We start from the raw sequence: 6,966 nt of genomic DNA, 5'->3' as shown, positions 1-6,966 counted from the left end.
TTATACCCTGCTACTTTGCCAAACTCTTCTATGAGTTCCAATAGTCTCTTAGTAGAGTTCTTTGGGTCCCCTAAATAAAGAATCATATCATCTGCAAAGAGGGATAGTTTGAGTTCTTCCTTCCCAATTTGTATCCCTTTAATTTCTTTTTCTTGCCTAATAGCTCTGGCTAGAACCTCCAGAACTATATTGAATAGCAGTGGTGAGAGTGGGCATCCCTGTCTGGTACCAGATCTCAGTGGAAATGCTTCCAACTGTTCCCCATTCAATAGGATGTTGGCTGTGGGTTTTTCATAGATTGCTTTGATTGTATTGAGGAATGTTCCTTCCAAACCCAGTTTGCTTAGAGTTTTCATCATGAACGGGTGTTGTATTTTATCAAATGCTTTCTCGGCCCTAAATGAATTTAACTTTTAATTCCATTTCCATAAACTTTTTGAAATACTTTGTATTGACATGTAATGAATTTAGACTTAGAGTGAAATTATCCTTTTACGAAATCATTCTTCCAAGTATTAGTCAAAGGAAATAAACATGATTCAGGAGAGAGAAATACCTAAGAATGTTCTGTGTAGCAAGGTAGATACAATAAGAGTTCTTCAAGTTACCAGGACACAAGTCCACACATCATGAGAGGCCTAGCATCATGCCCTAACCACCGTACCACTCTTTGGGATCTCTGCAAAAATGCAGAACCTGAATCGATTCACAAAGAGCCACCAGGCAACGCAAACTGAGATGCATTTGACAAAACCAGTGGCTCTTTAAAAGGTCAATGCCATCCCTACAAGGGATCCTGGTCTGGGTTCTCAATGAAAGAAATTTTGGTTTGCTATGCAGTAGTGCAAGTGGAAACATTTGAAGTTCTTTATACAGTGAAGTCTTAGGGCAACCAAGAGCAGATAACAATGACGAGACAGTACAAACAGCAATCAGTCAAGGCCAAGCCCATGCAGGTTTCAGGGTTTATTGTTACACATCAGGCTGCAGAGCCACAGATCTGTGCTCCAGGGTCCCCTGGGCAAGGTAGTCCCACATACGGGGATGAGGTCAGCAGCAAACAGTCTTTGGAAAAATCTGGGCTCCTGGACCTAGAGATGGAAGGCAGTTCTAGGCTTGAGGTCCGACCTCACCAAGGCCTCTCGGCAACATGGGCTGGCTCAGCAGCAGGGGCAAGAAGAGGGGAAGCTGTTTGGCCATTTGCTGCCTCCGTGTCTCCTCTTCCAGGCTCAGGGTCCCCCTCAGCAGCAGTCCCCAGATGACTGGCTGCCGCCCCCTCCACAGCAGCTGGAGCCCCCCGAGGGCTGGCTGCAGCAGCCTGAGTTCTGCTGTCTGCGGCGGTGCGACCTGCGGGGCCTGTGGTGGCTCAGGCAGCAGCCCCCACCCCCAGAGCTGCAGCAGCCCCCACCCCCAGAGCTGCAGCAGCCCCCACCCCCAGAGCCACAGCAGCCCCCGGAGCTGGAGATGCAGCAGGAGGACACTGGAGGACACTTAGGGGGACACTTTGGGGGGCATTTGGGGGCTTGGCACTTGGGAGGGCACTTGGGGGGGCACTTGGGAGGGGGCTGGCACTGCTGCTGGCTCTGCTGGCAGGACATCTGGGCAGGCGGGCGTTCAAGAGCTGAGGGGAAATCAAACAGCACGTCAGACCCAGGCCGCAGGGCCAGCCCTGCTTTTTATTGTCCTTTCAGCATCATTTCTAGTCCCTTCCTTTTAATCAACTGTGCAGTGTTAAGCACTGAAAATTCCATTATTTCCAATAGTTGGACAAATGTTTCCGTATCCTCTCTTCTAGCCAACTGTTCTTACTATACAATTGGAAATATATCCAAATGCTTTATAATTACAGACTGAAGGGGGAAACGCTGAGAAAACCGTCTGAAAACCCAGCATGTAGCAGGAAAGGAGTCTACCTAATTATACACTCGAGTTATAAAAACAACCTAGGAAGCAGTTCAGAAATGGAATCGTTTCTTTAAAGAAAACCGACGTTTCCTCTCAGGAGAATTCGCTATATAATCTTGCTCCATACAAAATCACAGTTGCAAAGCATGCTGGAGATTGCCTAGGGAGACGAACTGATAAAAAATATCATCGAATTAAGTTGAGACTGACACCCAAGTCTGAGCGTGGTCTGGGGCTCTGACGGTCTCAGCAGACAATCGCCTCCAGCACTCACCGCAGCCCTGAGCTTTCGGCTCGTCCGCTCTGTGGAACCGTCTGTCTGAGTGCATTCTCAGCCAGTTTGCTCTGATTTCTAGTCTCCTGGCTGGAAACCACCTTTCCCAGCTCAGGATTTCAGGAAAGAGCTATTATGTTTTCAAAGGTACACTTCCCATTGTGAATAATGTTACAGGTTTCCGGATGGCTGATGTTGCAATGTCCAGATTAGAACCCAGCAGCTGGAGGTCAATTTTGCTTTCTCTAGAGCACCAGAGAACACCCGCAAGTCACTATCCCCAGCTGCCCGCTTCGTGTTCTCATCTGTCCTCAATGCCTCTGTCTTTCAGTCTTCCTGAGACTGGTGCCTTTGTAATCTGGATGCCAGTACCAGCCCACCCCTTGAGGTCCTGCCCAGCCTCCCCTCCCGCTCTGGTCTGAGCGTCCCTCTGGGAGAGCCCCTGTTCCTATTCCCAGGGGACACTTACCAAGGTCACAGGCACACAGGGTCTGTAGGCACCTCCAGAGGAGAGTGGTTGCAGGTGCCCTGGACCTGAGCACCTTTTATCCTGGCTTTGGAATCTGTGACACGGGACCTAGGCATGGGGGACCTGCCTCCTGACACCCACACTTGCAGTGACAGGTCATGACTGGCTGATCCTCTCCTGCCTTCCTCCACAGGACGCAAAGCAGCTGCTCCCATGTTGGACTTAGCCCACTGACCAACGGACATGGGGTGGAAAAGTCCCCACCCTCACTCCCCACCTTGCTCTCCTGGAGGGCACCAGCCTTGCTTTGTTTTGGAGCTTGAGTTCCCGACTTCCCTTTTCTGCCTTCCAAGCATTAACTTAAAGGTTCCAGACAACCTAATTTAAACCACATTTATTAGACTTCTCCAACCCTCAACAATTTTATAGCTGTGTGTGTGTGTGTGTGTGTGTGTGTGAAGGCAATTAGGAAACTATCTTATGGCTGTGGCTGTGGTGTAGTTGATTAAGTTTCTGCTGGCAGGTTCAAGTCCCAGCTGCTCTTCTTCCAATCCAGCTCTTTTCTGTGGCCTGGGAAAGCAGTGGAAGATGGCCCAAGTCCTTGGGCCCCTGCACCCACATGGAAGACCTGAAAGAAGATCCTGGCTCCTGGCTTTGGATCGGCGCAGCTCCAGCCATTGCAGCTATTTGGGGAGTGAACCAGCGGATGGAATATCTCTCTCCTCTCTTTCTCTCTGTCTCTTCCTCTCCGTCTGTAACTCTAACTCTCAAATAAGTAAACAAAATCTTTAAAGAAAAAAAAGTAAACCGTCTTAATCATCAAACAAACCAAGAGAGAATCCTGTTTATACCTGCTGTTACCTGCAAGACCTTTTGAAAAATCCTTTAATTCTTGTTCTGAGTTGGAAAACTCTACTCTAAAGATAATATACATAAAGCTTCCACGGGTGAGGCTGAAGCTCAACGAGCTTGTGCAAAGACAGTTCTGGCAGGTATCACATGTTGTATTCTCTAAAGAAATGCCACCCCATTCTATCTTAAAATACAGCTGCTTTTTAGGGAGACTAGATCCATTTAAAAATAAAACAAGCCCCTTTTGTCTTGTTGAGATTTTATTGAGAACATATGAAGGAATGAAATTATATAGAAAATGGAGAGAGATAACTTCATGTGCTAGGGAGAGCGAGGATTCAGATTTTCTAAGAGGGTACTCAGGTGAGCCGAAGTTCACGGGAGAGAAAGTGGAAACGTGGAAGAGAGAGAGAGGCTGTATTGGGCTGGAGCACTGTCTGGTGCAACGGGCAAAGGAGACATCATCCCCAGTGCAGCGGAAATAGGAAGGCGCTTGGGAACAGGGACGTCTAATAACTCATAGGAATTCATTTTCTTTCTGTTTTATAAGCCTGTCTCAACTGCTGGCCCCTCAAGCTCTCAATTCAGTTATGTATATGAACATGGACTTTTCTTGAAAGAAATGTTGGTTTTTACACTGTCTGTAGACTAAGGGGAAGGGGCTACAGTTTCCATCTGGGTTAAGATAGTGGGGCAGATAACAAGAATCCCAGCTTCGGTGTGGCAAGGCTTTGAAACAACTAAACTGATTTGTTGGATGAAGGGTAATTGAGCTGGAGGTGATCGTGTCTAGAGGATGCGCTTCTCTCCTGGCTGGAGGGAGAACTCGGACGTCCCTGGACACTGGATGGATGCTGAGTTGGTAATATCTAGGTCGTTTTCTACAGCATGAACTCCACCAGTGTGTGACTCAGATGTGTATCAGTATGTGCTTCTACCTAGAGGTTCTACACACACCGTGAGAGGACCTAAGTGTGCAAATGTGTGCAACACCTAAGACCATATTTCTGTCCATAGCTGGTGTTGCCTGGAGTCCATTGTCCTGGACTCTAACTCCCATCTACCTTGTTCTTCTCCTGTTCTATTCTTCATTTGGTTCCAAAGAAGGACTCTCTCCCTCTCTCAACCCAAGACTGTTAAGGGAGGCTCACTGGCGTCCTACGGGGTCTGTGATGAGCTCTAATATCTATTGACAGGTGTTTGACGCCTGTGTGATGTGACCCTTTGCTTTTTCTCTAGTTTAGGCTGTGTTACTTCCCTTTAGAGATGTGATGTTTTTAGGCTAAAATGACGTATTTTTCTCTACATTGCACCCCCCCATCTTCCATGCTTTATTCCTTGCTATGTGCACCTCTTAAACAGTACCCTTTAAATCCCACTTGCGCTGTCTTATCTTTCAATGATTATTTTTCAGTGATTACAATAAGCTTTTCTTGGTTTTGCTGGTTGGGTCTTAATTTATGTACTTCTCATCAAACAGGGCTATGAATTCAGTAGGCAATCAACTTGAAAACAAATTTATTACTATCAGCAAGGATGTAACTTTGCATATGACTTAGGCTATCCTCACTAGAATTCTCACTCTGAGACACTGATGACGCCACACACTAACCTTAGCTTCTTGCCGACATCGCCCCTCAATCACCTGAGCAGGACTCGTGTTGTTTCAGAGGGTGTGTGTAATGAGACTGAAGTCAGGATATTGATAATACCGCCTGCATCGGATGTCCTGATCCGGAAGTCCAGCCTAGCCATTCCAAGGATGATGAGGACTAGAAACTATTCTGTCCATGCCTGTGCCACCATGAAGGGTGGCACCAGATTACCAGTTAATGTGACACAGGTTTAGGTAACAGGTAGCAGTGTGATGTAACATTGTGTCCTCGGCTTCCTTACATCGGGCGTTAGCTCTCAATGGACTGGGTGCTATTTTATTTTATTTTATTTTATCTCAAGACTCAGCTGACAGGGGTCCAGCTCCAAGTGTCAATTCTTACTGAGAATTGTATCTTGTGTCTCCAAGGAGATGCTCATTTTTTTTTTTTTTGGTGCCATTTTAACATGAACCATGTGCAAAGAAATGACTCTATATAAAAGTATGTTTCTTATGTCATCAGTTTTTCATCATCTCAGGGTATTAGAAGGAAGAGACCTGGTGAGCATTAATTCAAACAGTGAATTTTACTATGATTTCCATTTATTTATTTCTCTGGAAAACTCCTCTTTAGAGTAGCAACGATTAATCAATTTTCCAAGATTGCTAGAAAAATATATGCCTAATTATTTCTTTGTAAATAGGTAAAATATTTTAAATGTGGCAAAATTCTTTTTTTACAAATATTGCTACATTGTAAAAAAAAACACTTCATAGCAGAACATATAATACAAAAAAAAAAGATGGTAAAAAATTCCACCTGAGGAAAAATTGAAGGACACAGTCAAGATGATATTCAAACTCTTATAATTTCATAGAAAAAAAGTTATTCATAAACGAATGGGCAAAGTGCATGGGCAAACAAGGAGCTTAGGAAGAAACAGAAATCACTGGTACATTTCAAAATTTATTGTTTCATGTCTGTACCCAAAAATAGTCAAAGCACTATGTAGGAAACAAGAATGATTTTCAAGGATGAGGTCTATCAGGTTCATTCCTTTATATTTAACTTGAAAAGATTTAAAATACATAACAAAACAGTATTGCTCAAGGTGACAAGAAATGAATTTTATCAGAAATGTAAATTGGCACAACCAGTCTGTATGAAATTTGGTGATTTGTTATTCAACACATTCTCACTGTTGTATGTACAAATTAAAATTTAAAACAAACATTCTCTTTTATGTAGTAATTGTACTTCTTGGAAGGTAACTTAAGGAAAGAAACTTTGATAAAGAAAATATTTATGCTTAAGAATGATTAATACAGGCCGGTGCCGTGGCTCAATAGGCTAATCCTCTGCCTAGCGGCGCCGGCACACCGGGTTCTAGTCCCGGTCGGGGCACAGGATTCTGTCCCGATTGCCCCTCTTCCAGGCCAGCTCTCTGCTGTGGCCCAGGAGGGCAGTGGAGGATGGCCCAAGTGCTTGGGCCCTGCACCCCATGGGAGACCAGGAAAAGCACCTGGCTCCTGGCTCCTGCCATCGGATCAGCGCGGTGCACCGGCCGCAGCGCGCCGGCCACGGCAGCCATTGGAGGGTGAACCAACGGCAAAGGAAGAGCTTTCTCTCTCTCTCTCTCTCTCACTGTCCACTCTGCCTGTCAAAAAAAAAAAAAAAAAGAATGATTAATACAGGAAATTAAAAAAATTATAAAAGTTGCAAGATATCAGGCTATATAGGACAAATAAAATTTAAATTAACCAGTAAAAATAATTCAAAAATATAACTTTAGGAATTACTATTTTAAATGGAAAAATAATCTCTAAAATGTAGTTTTAATGTAAAATAGCTTAATAAGATAATATTGTAAT

General features: G+C 44.6%; 1 long non-coding RNA gene across 1 annotated transcript; it reads right to left on the bottom strand.

Annotated features, from left to right (window-relative positions):
• Positions 1-936: 936 nt before the first annotated feature.
• LOC103350051 (uncharacterized) lies at positions 937-2,707 on the bottom strand. The gene is made up of 2 exons (XR_518119.3): positions 2,649-2,707; positions 937-1,621 (listed from the first exon to the last, which is right to left on the bottom strand). It is a non-coding gene; the product is annotated as an uncharacterized lncRNA (long non-coding RNA).
• Between the last annotated feature and the right edge of the window lie 4,259 nt (positions 2,708-6,966).

The sequence above is a fragment of the Oryctolagus cuniculus genome, chromosome 7 (genome assembly GCF_964237555.1).
Source record: "Oryctolagus cuniculus chromosome 7, mOryCun1.1, whole genome shotgun sequence".
NCBI lineage: Eukaryota > Metazoa > Chordata > Mammalia > Lagomorpha > Leporidae > Oryctolagus > Oryctolagus cuniculus.
Note: the sequence above shows the minus strand (reverse complement) of the source record. Positions and strands in the feature narration are given on the sequence as shown.